The sequence below is a fragment of the Convolutriloba macropyga genome, unplaced genomic scaffold (assembly GCF_964194025.1).
Source record: "Convolutriloba macropyga unplaced genomic scaffold, txConMacr16.3 SCAFFOLD_591, whole genome shotgun sequence".
Taxonomy (NCBI): Eukaryota; Metazoa; Xenacoelomorpha; order Acoela; family Convolutidae; genus Convolutriloba; species Convolutriloba macropyga.
In genome coordinates, this window is record NW_027450074.1 from 54,465 (window position 1) to 74,988 (window position 20,524).

At 35.5% G+C, this 20,524-nt stretch overlaps 1 protein-coding gene across 1 annotated transcript in view; it reads left to right on the forward strand.

Moving 5' to 3' along the window:
* LOC142355582 (uncharacterized) overlaps positions 1-20,524 on the forward strand; it is a 47,797-nt gene that overhangs the window by 1,430 nt on the left and 25,843 nt on the right. The window lies entirely within an intron of this gene.

Consider the following 20,524-nt stretch of genomic DNA (forward strand, 5'->3'; position numbering starts at 1 on the left):
TCTTACACGATAAAAATTCCTCTTATAAGATCTTACACGATAAAAATTCCGTGTTATCAGATCTTACACGATAAAAATTTCCTCTTATATAAATTCCTGAAGTATGGTATATTCTTCATATTGAAGACAATTCAGAGTTGCTCTCAAGCAGTAGCCGAAAAACTACAGCATGCAACACTTATGTGTCAGAGCAACAAAGAGAAAAATATCTTATACTGTCTTTTAAGACTTATAAGATATTGTAAAAAAGATTATTTGAGTGGCAGGGGCTTTCTCCGAAGCGGTGATTATCAAACAAGGCTGAAAATTTTTTTTCAAAGACCAAAATTATCTTGGACTGCTAAGTTTAGCCATAGTACCCAGTTAAGACTCACAATAAAACTGCCGCCAAAACAGAATCAACAAGCATTTTTTTGTTTCATAATTGGTTAGCTCACCGATTATTGTTTTTTTTTCATAAGACCTTGGCTACATTATACGGTTATATTTAAATAATTAAAACATGTCATATCAGATCTTACACGATAAAAATTCCGTCTTATCAGATCTTACACGAAAAAAATTCTAATAAGGGGAATGTTTATCTTATAAGATGTCTTATCAGATCTTACACGATAAAAATTCTGATAAGAGGAATGTTTATCTTATAAGATGTCTTATCAGATCTTACACGATAAAAATTCCTCTTACCAGAATTTTTATCGTGTAAGATCGGATAAGAGGAATTTTTGTCGTGTAAGATCTGATTAGGTGCTGACTAAGAATTTTTATCGTGTAAGATCTAATCAGATCTTACACGATAAAAATTCTTAGTCAGCATCTTATCAGATCTTACACAAAATTCCAGAATCACTGGGGAGTGTAAATACTAAATTTTTATTTTAAATAGCCGCACAGCGATAGCTGAGGCTATTTTTAGCCTTCTCTTGGGTTTTTTTACAATTCAAAGAATTTTTACAATTCAAAAAATTTGAATTGTATTGGGGCGCTATCTTTTTTTTAATACTTGAAGAGGCTTTATGGTTTTCTGTTTTTACTACTCGAAGAGGAGTATTGGTTTTCTTACGTTTTTTAACCGGAAGTACTATTCGTTCAGACGGCGTTTTGATCTAAAAGCGAAAGAGAGTAAAATTGCCGAGGGAAGTTTTTTGATCATGCGCTTCGATCAGTGAATGACTTTCGACTTTGAAAAGTGTTTTTAGACAGAGTGCTGCATATAGATAACCATTTTTAGCGGTTTTTTGTTCAATTGGCCTAGTTTTTTTGCTAATAATTTTATTTTGTTTGTAGAAATAATTTCAAATAGAAGCTGTATTAATTTGTGAACCTCTTCAATGGATACTACAGTGTTTTTAAGAGTCTAATAATGCATTTTAAATAGTAAATAAGCACATATTTCCCAATTTTTAAATTACTTATTGACTTTTTTAAATTAATTTCCTTTTGAGTATCCTAAAGTTGATTTTTTTGTACCAGAGTTGTAGTGTTCCTATAAAACCCCACATAAACGAAAAGAATTTAATTTGGTTATCTTTTAATTCCAAAGTATTAAAGCTGACAATTATCTTACAAGGAAAGGAGTAGGAAGACCTGAGGTCTCCCTGGTTTTTGGACCATCATTGGGATTGTTGCGGTTGTTTGAAAGGCATAGACTGCTACCTCTTAATGTGATGCAAAGGCATGCGCAGGATAAATCAGACGTATCCATAAAAATGAAACTTTAAAATCTAGGATGCATGCATAGAGATTGTGGAACACGAACATGAGTTTTTTTTGAACCCTGGAGCTAGCAAACCAAGAAAACCGCGGAGCAACATTTAATTAAGATAAGTTGCAGCCTGTGACTGACGTTCTGCGCTCACAATTGCACTTATACGCTGGGTCGAAATGTTCTAAATAACACGACACGTTACTTATTGCCTATAAAAACTGATAAGGTTGAGTACCCTTAAGCGCAATAAAAATGCTCAGAAAGTGGCTCATGAGGCTGAAGAACAGCGATTCGACATTCCAATTTGTATGAAGAGAGAGAAAGAATGCTCGAGTGTAACAGTTGGTTCTCAAGTGAGAGAAAATTGTAGTTATCTAGTGAGTTCTTGCTGAAGGAACCTTGTTTCGTAGCTGCAGTGGGTGAAACTGCAGAGTTAATCGATTTTCTTTGTTGAAAAGTTACAGAGCTTCTGGCTTGTAACAGAGCTACTGGGAGACAGAACTTATTATCTCTCTACTAGGAGGCAGATGTTATTTTGGTCAAGAAGAAAATTGAATGAGTTTTGGGTACTTGGGGTTCGATTGATTGAATTGGTTTGACTTAGAGTGAACCCTTAATTAGTTTTGATAAACAATTACTCTTGGATTATTGAAGTTATTCATTTCTATGTTTCTGGCTAGAAGTTTACTAATGGCTGTTATTGCAGTTTTTGATTATTAATTCAATTATCCAAAGTGCATTTTTTAACAGTCGAGAGAGGGCAACTTTTATGGGGGACAGAACAGAACACCCCCTGCAAGTAGACGAACCACCAAACTAATCTTCCGGAATTTTGATAGAGTTAGCGAGGCTAGCCAGTACCCAGCTATAAGCCTTCGAACGGCAAAATTACAAATTTCTACAGAGCAGTTGGACAAAGACGTCAAAATTTGATCTGGAAATATGCCAGTTTCGACTGCATAGTGTCATTGATTTCATTTTTCCTTTCTCAAATTTTTACAAGGTGCAAATTTTGGTTAACTTGTCAAAACTGGGACTTGATTAAAAATAAGCTCAGAGTTCAAATAACAAGATTCAAACAATTGGTCAGGATACAACTGAATTTAACAATGCTAAAAGACGATCGTTTTTTGGCTACATTGATTCGTCGGAATTTATATTATTATGTCAACAGGGCATGGGAGATTTTCACTAAATTAACACGGAAGTCGCTCAAACGTCAATAGTTCACATCAAGTTAAGTGACTAAAACTTTAAGTCGTTTTACTTGAATTTCGGCAAATTTGCTAAATTACCAACGAAATGAAACAATGGCCGGCGCAAAATTAAATTCAAAAATTCACTCTAAGAGTCAAAAATCCAATAAGATCCAATTATCTCTCGGTCAGCAAAAAATTTTAGCTAAGCGCGAGCAAATCCCTGTGGACCTTGAGTGCTGAAGATCTGAACTCGAAAGATGATATAAAAAGAATGCATAATCAAATCATTGTTTTTAACTTAGTTAAAATAAGGACAAACAATGATTGTATTATGTATTCTTTTTATATAATCTTCCGAGTTCAGATCTATAGCACTGCAGGTCCATAGGGATTTAAAAAATTGCAATCCAAACAATCGGATCTACAAAAGATCGCACAATTTCTCTATTGGTCACCCCTATCGTTGAGCCTGAACTTGATATGGTTCTCAAAATGTCCCCGGTCGAGGTGTCTAGTCCTAATTGAGATCTGATGAGACCATCTTCGAGCGCTCAAAGTGCTAGGTCTGGAAGAAGTTTGAGCGCACAAAGATCTCGACAATGATCTGGAATTTGTTTAATCAGGGATCATTTTGGTCTTGGATGTTCTGATCAGAGATGAAATTGAACAAACTTTGAACGCATAGGTTATTTCGAACGCAGGAAAGTCTGATTAGAAATGGTTTCGATCACATGAGCGTCTGGTCAGAGGCTCCATAGAGAGCAGATAATAGAAATTTTTGTTCAAATATCTTTTTGAAGAGGCGTGTTGGTTTAAACAGCCTGTTTTTGGAATTAAAAATCAACGAAAAAAACTGTTTTTTTTTTAAAAAAAAAACAAAGGTACCCTCAGGGTATGTTGGGTCGTAGTTCTCCGGAAAAGTTTATTTTGCTGTAGTTATTGGTTGTCAAGGAGTTAAGCCGAAAAAGAAAAATGACAAACTCATGTTTTTTTTACCAGTTAAGTTTGCGACCAATCAGAATTTAAAATTTTCTGCTAAACTTCAGAGCATTTTCTTATGGACTAAACCCTTTGTTGGCCAATTTTCCGAGCACCAGTAAATTTAGTCGAATTTGTCACTGTGTCCTCGATAGAAATTCGACAGAAATTATGGAATAATTTGTAAAAATTGCAAAAAAAAAAATTCCTCGGCATTACTAATTGCGGTTTAAGAAGATGTAAATCTGCACTTGTTGATAAAATTGTTAAAGTCGCTTTTTTTCAAAAATTGTATTCTAGATTGGATCTTAGCTAATTAAAAAATCGAGCAGTCAATTTCAAGGTGATTTTATCTACAGTCACTGTTGTCCATAAAGCCGCAAGTAAATTATAGGTTTTGCGGCGTGGTAGAGTTAAATTCTTTTCATATTTGTACACAAATTTTAAGATCTTCTGGTAATAAAAAACGAGTACGCAATTCTGCACAGAAAATTTGAACTTTAATCTCTGCGGAACAGCGTTTGTTACTATGACAACTGCAATGCAACAATAGAATTTTAATTTTGAGACTGCTAGAATCCTTAGGTGATATCGAATTGAAATGATTTTTAAGTCAGTTTATAAACCAACTCATACAAGGCAGCTGCATTTTTTCTACTTTTCCAGCAACTTCGAAAAATGTTCACGATGAAAATCGTTTGCTTGGAACCAATTTTGAGTCCTATGAACATTTCCGACACAAGTGCAAACTTCACAAAATTAGACATTAACCGACTTACGTCGGACAAATATCAAATTTGGCTGGTCTACTACAGATCACACAATACGGGATCTCTTTATGTATGCCAGTCAAACTTGACAAAAGATATAACAAATCGAAGGCAAAGATATATGCCTAAGACCTGTCTGTGCTATAAGTCTCAATTTAAAGTAGTTGGGGGGCTGAAAAGTTCAATTAATTAAATAGATAGTTTAAATGAACAAGCTTACACTGAGTAGTATTAAACCGGGTTGAGCTGTTACTCGATTGTGTTGTTGTTAAATGATTGTGTCGTTGAAAACTTCTTCCAGTTGATTTCTCACAAGTATGTTCTGTTGGAAAATTTGCTAAGTTGGAAATCTTTACTAAAATTTCTGTTTAAATTTAGGAATTTATTTTGCAAGAAAAATGAAGCAGTTGTCTGCTGCTCGTCGCTGGTTCTGTTATTTGTCTCTCTAATTTTATTCCGTCCCACTTCGCTGAGAGAAACAATTAATTCCTCTCAGCTCCGTTTGGGCCGATAGGGAGCGAATCACAAACTCACGTTCATAGTGAGGTGCTTCTTAATTTTCCTATTGGCCGAGAAGGCAAGAGAATTAACTCTTTTTTATCTCACGGAAAAATTATTGAAACTCCAAAAAATAATAAAAATCTAAAAAGCTGAGAGCATCAATTATTGATTTCGTAGGCGCCTGTTTTCTGCTTTTCCCCTCTTCTAAAACCGCAACAATTATGGTTTTCTTGGGGGCTTTTTATGAGACTCTATTGTCTTTTCCCCTGAAGCAATCTGCTTCATCTTTATTGAAATTGGGGGAAAAGATCTGCATTGCAACTGTCAAAAGCAGAAGTAATTTAAATCAAAAGAAACTGTGGTTTTACAGGCCGCCTACGTTCAACAATGTACATTTTCTATCCTGGATATAAGCGAGGAGATCCAGGCCTAAAGTTGTGTTATTTAAATAAGTCGAACTGAGTTGTTTAAATACTTGTGTACTGGTAGTCTTAACAAGCGTTAGTTTGTTTATCGCGCGGCGAAAGAATGGTTAATTAGCGCCTAAATACGTTCGCTCTAATGCGGGATTAATTATCCGTTCATTTGTAACGGCTCTCGTAATACTACAGCTCACCCCGATTTTTAAGATAGAAAAGAAAATGATTAAAAAAAAGAAATATGTTGCATCGTATATAATTTTATTGCGCTTGAGACATATAAATGAGTTACTACAAGTTCAGACAGTTATGAAATTAATCGCAAAGGGCGACAATGGTATGCTATAAAATTAATCGCAAAGGGCGATAATGTTGTGCTGTATTATTCAAAAAATTCTGGGGGCAAAATGACTGGGCTTGGCATCGGACTGTTACCATCGTCTTCGATCAAAAGAACCTCTTGTATATCGTCCTCAGTTGGTTTGTCCTTATCCATTGACTGTCGCTTTTTGTGCTTTTTAACTCTCCTTTTGAGCTCGGAAATTTTGGTTTTTTGTTCTTCGTTTTCCTTCATTAATTGTGTTATTTTCTTTCCTAGCTCCAGATTTTTTTCTCCCAAGTTTTTTGTTGGCGTTTGTTATTTCTAGATGTTTCAAGGAGAACGTTTTTAACATAGTTTGTGCATTCGATTCGCTGGTTTTTTGGAGTTGATGGGCAACGACATATTGGCGCCGCCAATAGTCGTTAGGTAGTTGCTTCTCCTCAGGTGGTTTCTGTGATTCCATTTTCAGTTGTTCAAATTTCAGTTGCAATTCTTGCCACTCTGTTTCCTTTTGAAATAGTTCCTGCCTGAATGTGGTGTTTTCCTCTATTAAACTACTGGTGTTGATATTTGATAGTTCTGGCATGTCGACAGGAAAAGCGGAAATGGCATCGTAGGGGACTTCAATATATGCGTCGAGCATGTTATTCCTAAGGGTATAAGTGCCATTCTTAGGGTCGCGATTTTTAATTCTCCACTTGTTATTTTCTGTGGGGAGCGAGAAGGTTTTCAGAACTGGAAGCTTTTCGCTGTTGACTAGTATCTGTTGATGTCCATTTGACTGGATGATGTTTATTTTACTAGCAACCTCAAATTTGTTGTAGTTTGGTTTCAGGAAATAGAGGAGGGTGTTAACGTACCTCGGGTTTTCTTTATTCATGTTTTCCTCTCGCGGTTTCTGTAATTTCAAACATTCTGAGGGTATTTTCCTGATAGCGTCGGGAACGAGATCTTCAATGTTGTTCATCTTAATAATTTTGTTTTTGTGGTTGCTAATTTGTTGGATTGGGAATTGTCTCTTTCTGCTAATTTCCCAGTTGTTTTCGGGATCATATTGACTGGAAGTTGATGGAGATGCAATAGTTGTAGTAACTTGTTGTGTGTTCTGAGGTTTAAATGGAGGCTTTGAGAAAATAGGAGGCTGGGAAGAAGGGGTTTGTGTTTGTTCTTGTTGTGTTGTCACTTGTTGATGTTGACTAGGGATTATTACGCTTGCGAGTGTGGGTCTGGTAGTCATTGTTAGTGTTTCCTTGTGGATGATCTAAAATTATTTGATTTTGGTTAGCCTGTGTCATCAATATCACACATTATGGCTTCTTTTCAAGTTTGCAATTGTATTGCTAATATAAAAAAAGTATTCTATTGTAAAAATGTTTTTGTAAGGTTTTGTTGCTAACTGCTTTACTTAAAAATTATAATGCTAAATGCATTTGTTATTAAAGTTTGGTAGAAAAGTTTTTTGTTTTGCTAAATGCAAAGTTAACTTTAATAAAGGGAGGGGGGCAATAATAAAAAAAATTTTATACTTATGCCAGGCGGGCAGCCCTGGCACAAGTACGTCTTTCTCCGCTGCCCGGAGGTGTGAGTTTTGGGGCGTGCGTCACACTAACACGGCTGCAACGACCCATGCAGCTGGGGAGACAACCTTGCTTTAGCTGAAAGAAGAAAATTTTTCGGGTCGTTTTTGGAAATTTCAGTTATCGTGTTAGTGTTCTGAATTATTTAGGTTCAAAAACCAGGGGGGCAGGCTGGAGAAAGCTGAGGTAACCCCTTCCCGAGGAAAAGTTAAAAGAGAGAAAAAAAGATCGTTTGGGCTTGAGTGTTTTTGGTTTATTAGACAACGTCGTCTAAAAAATTTTTGCAAATGGGACATTTTTTCTGCTTATTTATGCACACTCGACAGAATCGGTGTTCGTCATGTTGGGAAAAATGTGGGTGTTTTGTTACTCCTAGTTCTGTTTTCATTTTTTTGCATAAATTGCATCGGAAGTAGGATGTGATCAGGACGGGAAGACAAGGTCGAAGACAGATGGGACATTTAGGGTTTGGGTATCTTTTAAAAAGTGCTTTTCTGCAAGGAATACATACATAGTGGGGATTTTCTTTGGGGAATTGCTTGTGTAGTTTTTCTACAATAACGGTTTTTCGTGAACATATAGGGCAGATAATGTCCTTATGGGGATAGAACCAACGGAAACCGTCGAATAGGGATTGTGAAAGACCCATCGAGTGACTGTTATTTTATTTTCCTTATACAAAAACAGGAAAACCTCTGAGAAACTGCAGTAGGATGAGGTTAATAAGGAACGATATTGCAAGCAAGGTAATTAGGATTAAGATAAATATTTTTGTGGATAGGTCTAGATTGGTCATTTTCCGTATCTGGAGAAAATGGAAAGGAGGTAGTGATTAATAAAAAGGGATATTGCCAATGCGCATAAGAGGACAAAAAGAAGAATAAACAGTGTTACGGGATGCGTTTTGTCAATTCAATGAGTAGTGTAGAACTAGGGTGAAGGAGGTGATTTGCTCCTGGTAAAAACTGAATTGAATTAGGGATATCGAGTGGATCAAAAATAAAACTAGGGAAAGAAGTAAAATTTTGGATGTTCTTGAACGCATTTTAGATTATGTGGTTGTTTTTTCGCAACGAGGGCATAATTTATAATCTTCTACGCAAAATTTACAAAAGTTGACGGGCTTATGATCACTGTGATGAAACGTTTTTGCAACAGAGTATTGAAATCTTGTTTGTTTGCAAATATCACATTGAAACCAGTTAAAGATTGAAAAGATAACATTAAATTTAGAGCATTTAGGACAAAAATCGTAGCCCATATCTTTTATAACATATTGGTAACAGAGCAGACACATTACGTGGGGTAGTTCGTCAGGGGGGTTCTCGTGTAATTTCTTGAAAACAATTGTTTCACGTCTGCAGCATAAACAAATTAATGAGACCGGTTTGGATTCTATAGTATTGGTTTCTTTGTCAGTTGTATTCATTTTTGGAAAATTGTTATTGGAGGGGATTATGGGACTGGTATGGTTGGAGGATTTGGTTGTTGATTATTTTGGGATTTTATTGCTTGGTCTATTACTAAGATAACTATTAACATCAAAAAATTGAAAGGAATACTTACAACAACGAGGAAAACGGTTAAAACGAAGGAGAAGGCTGCTGCAATAATCATGAGGGCCATTAATAAAAAATCAAGTACTTTGGGGATAAACATTTTGGATAAATTGTGAAGGTAGTTTTGAATCAAGGATTTTACCACGGGTTGTTTGGGTCAATTGTTTGTTTGCATAAGGGGCATTTAGTAGTTGTGAAGGTCATACACTGCAAACAAATTGATTTTTCAGGGTGTAGGCTTTTGAAGTGGCTGTGGCAAGTGGATAACTTTTTGATTTCTTGACAAGAATCACACTGGAAATAATGGCAATGACTGATTGTATAAATGGGAGTTACGCAAATGGGGCATTTAGGTTGGTTCCAATATTTAAATAATTCGTTTCTACAAGGAATGCAAGCAAAATGGGGGGGGCTGACCATTTGGGTTTTTGTGCAATTTTTTGAATTGACGGCAAGGGAGATAACCAACAGGGCATTCAACTTTAGGGGTTGTATCAATTTGAGGTTGCTGAGACGATATTTTCAGAATGTTTCCCATTATAAGGACAAATTAGAAAGATCCGGGTATACGAGTTCTAATCCATGGTGTTCAAGTTCGTTGGGTATAGTTACATTTAAATCTGCAATAGCAAAAAAGAAATTCCAGTGTTTCTCGTTTGGATAAATGTAATAATGATTAATGGTACCTGTGCTTAGGAACATATAAGTTATTTTGATACATGCTTTATACTGTGTGAAACAAATATTGAACCATCTTTCTACTTTAACAATTTTAATTTTTTCCTTACCAATAAACAAAATCATTTTATTTTTAACAATTTGAAAAGAAATGAGGGAAAAAGAACAAATTGATCAGAAAAAAAAGGATAGGAATAATGAGCAAGGGAAAAAAAATTATTTTTTTGGGGAGAGAAAGTTATGTGAAACAATTTACTTTATTGAAGAGCGCCCAAATTGACTGGGAAATGCTCTTCGATATCAATGAGTGCAAGAAAGAATTCCCAGTGCATCATTCCCATTGTTACTCGAGTAGAACCCTCACATCCACGCTCGTAGTCTGTATAGTGTATAATTATACAGGGTTTAATCTCTGCTGTGGAAGTTTCAATGAAAGATCTCTCGAGGGACTCTACTTTGACTAGACGCTCACCAAAGTGGAACAGCATTATAGAAGATCTAAATTAAAAGGGATTTTAGAACCATTTAAAGCTTGGGATATATTTATAAAGAATGTCCAATAGGGGGAAGATGGTGTTAAGGTAATGGTTCCATCAGTCCAAGTGTTTAAATATTCAAAATGGAGTATTAATTGTGGGATTACTCTGTTGCTTTTTGTCGTGACAAATGATTTTTCAAAAAATTGTATTTGTATAAGGCAGTTTTGGTATGAGAATATCATTGCTGCTTTTAATTGTTAATAGTTTCCAATTCTTTAGTAATGAAATCGTTTTGAGAACAATCACTTTTCGGCAATTCAAAATAAAGATTGTGAGGTACACAGTTTGGGTTTTCTAGAATAAAGAGGAAGAATTTCCAATGAACTGAAAGAGGATTAATACTTATTAAACAAATTTTTTCACTTTGGATTTCTTTGAGCGTTACTAGCATAGTAGGTACAGGAGTTGGGTATGCATCAAAAGATCGTTGAATTTTTTGTAACTCTACAAATTTATTGTTAACTGCAAATATCATAGTTTAGAATGATACCTAAGCAATGTAGATTGGATGTTGTACTTGAAATACCGAGTTCTCTTTGAATGCTAGGAAAATGGTGAATTCGGCGAACTGAGGATGAGTAATGAAAATAGTTAAAAGTCTGTAAATATTTGTCATGGGTTTTTTTGCGAAAGTCATTATACTTATAGCGGAAACATAGTATACGGCTAATAGCTCAAAATTTTGGTTTCCGATTCTGATTTGTAAGTTTCTATTAGTTAAATGAATCATGTTGCTGATCTAGCTCATTTGGCAGACTATTAGGGTCGAATTGTGCTAAATACACGAAATAATTCCAATACAACGAATGAGGGGTTAAAATCACAGTATCGTTTTCCCAAGTGTCCCAAAACTCAAAATTTATAACGATTTGAGGGAAAATGTCTCCGTGATTTTCTTCAAAAGTTTTCTTTATTTGATAAATTGTAACGAGTCTATCTTGAAACAAAAAGTACATTAATGGAAGCGTTTTAGTTGTTAATTAACTTATTGTTCTTCATTTCAAAACTATGTATAAAAGTATGTAAATGTAAAAAAAGGATAAAAAAAAGGGTGTGTCAATTATTTCTGAAAAGAGGATTATTGACAACGATTGATAATTATAGTTAATATATCAATCGGATTCACTGCAGCAAAATCGGAGTAGGGGAAGAGTGCAGGCAATAGCTAGATAGACATAGTTGCGATTACATAGTTGAAAATGGATTATAAGAAATAAAAAGCAAGGAAGGAATCCACACATGTCTCTTACAGGAAAAGTCAAAGTCTAATAATATTTTTCTTCAGACGCTTTGAAACAATTTTGTATTCGACTCCAATGTTTACAAAAGTAATTGTGTCATCAATCAGGGCTCTTAACAATGAGAAGTATTGAAAATTTGAATGCGGTACGTCCAAGTCTATAATGTCACTGAAGTAGAAAGATGCAACTCTAATAGTTACAGTAGTTTTTAAATCGGAAAGACTTGAGGATAATATCTGTCCGGTGTATTGTCCAAATCGAATGAATAAAGCGTTAGGCTGTTTTATGAATTTGGGTTGCATAGCATAGCATCCTTGAGGTGTATCTAAACAAGATATTAATTAACTTATAGAGTCTAATACAAATAATTTTTTTGATTTTTGAGACAAATTATTTTTTTATGAAAAAGATGATTTTTTTTTATTAACAGCTTTAAGGAGGTGCCACCACACTTCGAATGGTTGCATCATTTTGTGGTTGTGGTTGATGTGACGCCAGATTTGGGTATTCTACTTTATTATTTTCTGTATGACAATGCTCATCAATTTTATTTTCTCTTGGTTGATCCTCAACGCATTTGTAAGTTTTTTCTATGGTGCTGTAAGGTTGATAATTACTTAGCGGTAAAAAATGATTGTTGTTCTGTGGGGCTGACGGTTTGGTTTCGTTAGAGAATACCGGTGTAAAGAACGATAAGATACAAAGATTATATGTTGCTCCTAATAGAATTTTCCAAAAACCCATTGTTTTGTTGGATATTTTGTGGATTTCGAACGCTCTTATGATTGTTACGATTACATCAGTTAAGAATTTTATGCACAAGAAACAAGCAAAATAAACTCCAATTTTTTCCAGATAAAAAGTGATGATTCCAAAAGTGCCTTTGAACTGGTCTGTAAAAAATGTAGGTGAAAGAAGAGAATCTAGATAAATTTGTCTGTTAATTCCCATTGCTGACGCATAGATATCTTTTTGAGAATAGTCTATGCTTCTTCCTTCTAGAACTTCTCTTGAAATTTTTGTCAAAACAGATTTTGAAGCTTCCGAATGCAAGATATTGTCCCAAAACGATTTAAGTTGATTTGGTGTGTAAATTCCGGCACGTTGCGATTCGTAACCGGTAAATTTTGGAATAGAACTAATAACTCTTGAAGAGAATATTTTTGGCGGTTGTAAAGGAACAGGTGCTGGCATCAAATGGTACCATGAATTTTCATTATCAATATCTAATTGGTAGGCATTTTTGTAGCCTCCAACACAATCTACTTCGTTTGCAAAAGGGTAGGTTTGTCGAGTAATTGGGTCGACGAACATTGTCCTACCATCATAATGAATAGGAATCCTATCATAACACTGTTCAAGAACCTGAAGTGGTGAGTTTCGTTTTGGACAGTGGTACAGCCAACCAATGCTACCATCTGTGTCTAAGAACATCGAGCGGTTGCCGGTTAACATATATCCAGCTAAACGATTGTTTTGGATAGCCTGCATTAGTATCATTTGTTTTTGAGTTCGATCAAGTTCGCATTGCTCTATGACCAAACCTTTCCATGCTTGTTTTATTTGCATGTAATTATGATATATGACAAAATCCATTTTTACCGCAAGGTTAAGATCATAGTCTAACTTGTCTTTGTCTAAGTGTTCCCATGCAACAAAACCATTGTCGGATGTTCGGATCTGTTCATCTGAAGGCTTCCTATTAAACCCATTTACACTTAGGCTATTGTCAGGTTCAACACGAAGTTTATGAAAAAATTGTTGAGTTTTTGTTTTATAAGGTTTGCCAGTCTTCATATTAAATCCGCCTTTATAAGAAACATATAAAGAATCTAAATTTGTTCTGTAAATAAATTCTGGTTTTCCACACACCTTTTCTTTTTCATCAATTACTCTAATTTTTATGTCCATTTCAGCAGGAGAATACGTTCCTGGTCCTTCATAGGGCGTCTCCGGTTTTTCATCACTCACTATGAAATACTGTACGTTACCAAGTTCGTTTTCATGTTTTAGCATTTTTGCGTTTTGTGAAAATCTTTTAGTAACTATACAATTTTCCGGTGCCTCCCAATTGTATGCAAAGGGGTCGAGTGATGTCGAATGACAACCTCCTTCTGAGAGGGCACAAGGAAGTTTTAGTCCTTGACTTTTATAGACAGTTCTGTCATTAAGATCAATATCGAGTACAGTTTCTTGCATCAGGGTTTCAAAAGAGAAGTGTTTAATTTGACCACGATTATCACAAGATGTTGATGATTCACCTTCAAGATCAACTCCCTGGTTTTTATAGGAGACAGTTTTTATTCCATGTTTTATATCAATTTCCATGTCTTCATCGTCAAATTCGGTAACAGTAATTTTTCCAGTTTTATTAGCATTTAGGCATTGTTCGGGTGAAACAATAATATCGTATGTTATTATTAGAGCGTTGTGTACAATTGATGAATGAGAAAACATACCACAATTATAGCGAATGAGCATTGCAGTGACTTTACACATAAGTGCTTTGACAAAGGTCCGATAAGACCGCTGATAAAGTGTTACATGTGTATCAACCATCTGAATGTTTTCGGGTGTAATTTTGCAAGGAGAAACTTGTGTTAAAGCATACATTTTATTTTCTTTCATTTTAGAACAGTCATAGTGAATGACCCTAAGTTTGTTAGACACGTCATTAATATCCTCAGTAGCGTTAATAACTATAGAAAGAGTACAAAAGTAGAAAAGACTTATAAGTAAATAAGAAAAATAGAGTTTTTCAAAACAAGGATATCTTTTCATCCTGTTCTTTTTAGCGCTTCAAGTCGGGAATTAAGGCTATGAGTTGTAGTAATAGGCACTGCCAGTAAATGTTGACTGGATTTATTGCTACCTAAAACAAAGTTAAGTAAATGCGGCTTGATAGCGTGATGGCGGCTTGGCCGAGCGACTAGAAGTTCGCCTATTATTATTATTATTTTCTAAAGTTTGTAAATTAGAAGGTCCTTGTTCCGATGTATTAGGGCGGAGAGGACTTAAATTAGGGTCTAGAGGTATTCTAGAATTGTGCTGTGGGCAAGGAGTTGAACTTCTTGTTCGACTACCGCTATGTAGGTGTGTTTGGACTGGAGGTGGGTTATCACGACCACCTGAACTTGCTTCGTTGAATCCAGAATCAAAATTGGTAGGTGTTCGGTCAGGGTCGAAGTTCTGCACAGGGGAGTCTCTTCGTATGAAATTATCCACGGGGAAATATTCGGTGTTAGTGGGGCTTTGGAAGGAGAATTTAGTCAAAGGACTATTGAGTTTATTCATCTGACTTGTCATTAGATTATTATAAAGTGTGTCACAATTATTTTTATCTATACCATACTCTAGGGTTAACTCTGGTATAGTTTCAGTAGCTGGGTAGTACTCGACTAGGTGATTTCTATGAGCGACCTTCCTGGTGGCCGGGTTGCTATCTAAAGTTAATTCATAGTTAACATTGGTTAGTTTTTTTTCTACAGTATAAGGACCTGATCTTAGTTCATGTAGTTTTTTTGACTTTCCTAACTCAATTTGATGGTTTTCCATTAGAACTTTTTGTCCAACCTCAAGTGGCTTGCCTAATTTGTGTTTGTTTCTATGTTTATGTGCGCGGTTATTGTTTTCTAAACTCTTTTTATAAGCGTTATTGTATATTTGTTTGAATTGGTTTTCTCGCATAAGCAACGAATTGTTAATAGTCGGTTTTAGAAGCTTGTCAATTTCGGTGTTTTTTGAAGTTTGCAAGGTATGCCTGTGAAGAGGCAGGTCTTTGCAAAACTCGGAAGAGCATGTGAGTTGTGAATTTCGTAGGAGTCCTAACTTAAGTGACAGAGGTATCTGTGGTTTTTGTCCGAACACAATTTCATAAGGTGAGATTCCAGTACTAGCATTTGGAACCGTGTTATGAGAAAAAGCAAATTTTGGTGCCAGTTCGTCCCATTTACCTCGAGCTTGTTCTAGAAAAATTCGGAAATGTGCTCCTAGATGTTTGTTTTGGATCTCGACTTTACCATTAGTCCAAGGCGCATAAGCAGTTCGAGGTGCGGGTGTTATACCTAATTCATGAATGTAACTCGCAAAATCTTGGTTCATGAATGCCGAACCCTTATCATAAACAAGTTTTTGTGGTATTCCAAAAGACAAGATGAACTTTTCTAAAGCTTTTATGGTGTCTACTGCGTCTGTGGAACGTACAGGGTATACTTGAATGAAACGTGAAAATGAATCGACAATAACTAAACAATGGTGTTTACCGTTCGATGGTGGATTTAAAGGTCCTTTGTGATCAATATGGACCGTATGAAAGGGGAATGGGACTGTATCAGTCCACTTTTCGAGAGGTGCTTCGTGGATGTCTCTCCGTTTTTGTTTATTTTTTTGGCATTCAAGGCAATCAGCAATTAGGTTTTCAATCCATTTATACATTCCGGGCCAATAAAAAAATCGTTTTACATTAGCAAGTGTTTTATCTAAACCTACATGACCTGACAGTTCACAATGAGCTAGCTGAAAAACTTTAAAGAACAATGACAGTGGTACACAAATTTTTAAGTATTCAATATCTGGTTCGTCTGTTTGTTGTTGAATACATAAGATGTTACCTACAAAACTCAGTTTCTCAAAGTTATTAATGTACGACATTATGGCTTTAGATTGTCGGAATTCAATTTTCTTTTCATCTTTGTTATTGTTCGTCCTTAATTGGCGAATTTGTTGTATCACTGGGTCTTTTAATTGTTCCTGACAAATTACCGATGTATTTAAATCAACTTCTTTAGAGAAGATTGTCAGTTTATCGATGAGTTCTCTTGCATCTTGTATTTTTGTATTTTCAGGAAATTTTTTCGCTAATTCGGTTTTGTCTATACAAGTGCTATTTTTCACGAGAAAAACTTTATCGTATTCTAGAGGGAATCTGTACTCCGAGTCTGTGGTATTAGTTTGATCAATGTAGAGTTTGTCAAAATCTAATTCCGGTGACTGGTTCTCATTGAACAATTCAAATTCCGAAATTGTGTCAAAATTTTGTTCGGTTATCCCTTCATTAGGGTAGGAATCAATTTCTGTATAATGATCAGACGTTTCGTCTTCCTCCTGTTCTGATACAGGGGTTATTTCATGTCTGCGGTGACGCCTATAGTGGTTAATTGATGAACCATACGAGAAATCTTCCGAAATATTGTTTATTGAGCAAAGTCTGTTTTGATTATTGTCGTACTTTTGCTTTACCATTTTGTCATTTTTGAAAATGAATTTGTCGATACCCGTTATGCTTTGTTTTAGGATTGGAAAAAAATCATCTGCTGGTCCCTTTTCATTATCACGCAAAATGAAGTATTTTTCCTCGTTACCATGCTCGTCGTAAAAACTAATGTCTTTTGGTATCTTTTTGTGTTTAAGTTGATACTTGTCCAAATCTTTAAGTTTTACATTGCGACTTAGGATGTCGGGGAAGGCTAAGTTTTTTCCTTCTGTCCAAATGATTTTCAAGTTCTGAAATTGAGATATAACTAACTGGTATCTAAAAAACCTGTGAGAGAGTTTTCCTCTTCTACCCCATAGATACATTAAAGGCTTATGGTCTGTGTACACATATACGGGATGGGGAGAACCAATTAGGTAATGCTCATAAGTTTGTAGTGCAGATATTACACCGCAAAGTTCGCGTGCTGTGGTACTCATTTTTTGTTCCTCTTTAGTGTAAATTCTAGAATTAAAAGACACTATTCGTTTCCCTTCTGGAAATTCTTGAACAAGAATTGAGCCTACTCCTATAGAAGAAGCGTCTACATGCACGTGGAAAGGGTATTTAGTATCCGGTATTGCTAAGATAGTATCTTCGCTAATTCTGTTTTTAATGTCGTTAAACAGTTTTTCGTGTTCTGTTGTCCAGACAAATTTAGTTTCTGTGCGGGTTAGGTCATAAAATGGTTTGCAGTCAACATGCAAATTTTTGATGTACATGCTGTAGAATCCTAAGCAACCTAGAACTCTCATGACATCACGTTTGTTTTCAGGCGACTTAAGTGCTTTTAAATCTGCTACTCGCTTCTTGACTGGTTGTATCCCATCTTTACCTACTACATGTCCCAAGAACTGTACTTTCCTAAGAAAAAATTTAGTCTTTTCAGGTTGAGCTTTCAATCCTGATTTCCTTAAAAGTTCATGGTACTTGTCAATTATTTCAAACATTTCGGTTTCATCTTGCGCTTGCATGATGGTGTCATCAATGTAGGTTATAGCTTGTTTTTTTCTAATTAATGGTGCAAAATGGATAGTCATTATGCGACTGAAGAAATTAGGTAGACCGCATAGGCCGTAAAATCCGCGTTCAAATGTGTATTGCTTTGGACCAATTACAAAACTTACCAGCTGTTTCGTTTCCTCAGTTAGAGGGACTTGGTTATAGGCTGAACAAAGATCACTGGTTGTGAAGAAATTACCTTTTAATCTAGTTAATAGACTTCCGATTGGTTCGAGTGGCCATGAATATCGACTAAGGTCTGTTACTGAATTCAGATATCGGGCATCTATAACCAGTTTTACTGTGTTCCCCTTGGGTAGGATTATGATTGGATTAATAAATTCTGATCCCATTTCTTTATCATTACCCATTTCTCGGATTATACCTGTTTTACACAGTTGTTCCAAAAGGTTTTCTAGTTTTTCCTGATAATGTAATGGTACTTTGGATGGTCTTTGTTTTGTCAAAGTTGAATTAGGTAAAAGTTTAACATGAAACTTTTGTTTTATCTTTCCAACATCGTATTTTTGTTGAGAGTAAACGTCTTTATTTTTAGTTAAAGTCCTCAGTAACTTGTCTAAGTTTTCGTCATTGATATCAGCTTGACTGAAATCAAATTTTTTGAGAAACGCTTGATCGGTTTTGTCAAATCTGTTAAGTTTTTCTTTGGGAAGTTCAACGGGTCTGATGTTCTCATCAGTTGTTTCTAATTGTGGCTTAAGATCCTTGAGGTCGTCGCTAAAGTCTGTTTCTAATTCGTAGTTGTTGGTAAAATCTTGTTGCCTTTTTCGCTTTTCTGTTTTCTTTTGTTTTTCAGGAGTTTTGTCTGCACAGAAATTTTGAATTTTTGAAATTTTTGGACCTTGTTTTTCACTAACATGGAATATTTGATCCCAATTAGTGTCACTATTCATTAGGTGGTTTATGAATGCAACGTTGTCAACTACAGAAAATTCTGGGTCTTGTCGAATTTCAATGTCTTCTAAAGTGTGCCCAATAGGACCCTTTTGGATGACAACCTTGTTGTTTTGAGGATTGTTTAGCATTATTGGTAATTCCTTTTCTTTTCTAAAACACTGAACGTTGTAGGTATAAATTCCTTGAGCTTGCAGTTCACTTCCAATTACGAAGGAGGTTCCCTTTCTGAAGAATTCATTCGGTGGTCTAATCGATATTACTCGAGTTGATTTTGGTGCTAATGGTAGTTGCTGGTCAAGAGTTACAATTTTGTAAGAGCTAATGTATGGATAGCTTTTCGTTTGGTATCTAGATAATGTGACGGCTACTTCAGGGTAAGTTTTTAAATCAATTTTTGGAGTGGTTAGGTCAATAGATTTTACTGTAGATTCAAGGAAATCCATTCCCAACAAATTCGGCTTGCAACCATCTTTGGCTGAAACCCATGTGGTAACTTCCACTTGATACTTTCCTTCAATGTCGAAAGAAGTTTTGAAGGTAATTTGACCTAAAAGTTTTAGTTTCTCACCATTAACCGCTAAAGTATGATTTTTTGAAGCTTTCATCTCAATGTGTTGTAATTTACATAGTTCAAGATAAGTGTGGTAATTAATTATAGAGCTTGATGCTCCTGTGTCCAATAAAAACTGTGTTTCTAAGCCGTTATTTTTATTTTTGTCTCCGACGGATTGGTATAAATTAATATAAATATGTGAGTAACTTGCTTTGTTATCAGTAGTGTTTATGAACGGAGACCTGTCTAGTTTAAATACTCGTCGTTGTGATTCTCATTATTGTAATAGTCTCTGGAAGTTTCACTGGTAAAGTGAACTCGAGGGCTTCGCCCTTCACTGTTATCTCTTGAATGAGTATTATGGTTTTGTCTAGTAGGTGTCCTATCTCGGTCATGGTCTCTACTCCTATCACGATATCGATTATCTGATCTTGGAGGACCGTTGCTTTGTCTATCCCTACTATTTTGCCTATTGTAATCTCTGTAAGAGTTGTTTCGATGGTTATTGTCTCGTTCCTGTGATCGGTTATCGTAAGAAGATGATCGGTAATTGTTTGAAGAGTTTGATGGGTACGGTGATCGATGTCGGTAGTCTGATCTAGAGTTGTTTTGATAATTGGATTGATTTTGGTTATAACTATTTCTGTGTCTGTCCCTAGAATTTCGATTGTCATAATTGTTTGATTTGTAATTTTGTTGACCTGGTGAATGGCTCCTACTACGTTTATAATTATCTGTGAACTTTTCTCGTTGTTGAGGTGGGTTTCGGTTTTCGTTTTTAAAGTCCTTGTACTTAAAGCAGAAAGCTATTGTGTGACCTGAACGTTTGCAAAACTTGCAGAATCTAGTCTGGTTTTGTTTGAATCTGGGAATGTCGTTGTTGTATGTGGCGTTTATTTTTTGATCTTTCATTAGATTTGCAATTTCTGTGAGTTGGTTTTTTAACCCTTCTATTTCTATTTTATTGTCGATACTACTTGAGGCAGTACCCGTGAATTCACTGCTAACAGAAAAACTTAAGTCTTTAGTTGCTACATGATCCTGTAATTGTTGCCAAGTTGTAGCTGGGTTTTCTATTAACCGCTGATGTGCCTTTTGCTTGAGTGTAGGCGGTGTTAATCCTCTTACAAAGTACTCCATACACTTAGCGTTACGCTGGTCGTTGTTAAAATCTGGATCTGGCCATCCTTTTTCAACTGCTTTTGTTACTCGGTGTGTATAGCTTTTTATCAACTCATCTGGTTGCCTTTTAATACTCTCGACTTCAATTCTTTTCCTATACTTGTCCTTTGCATCAGTAAAACGG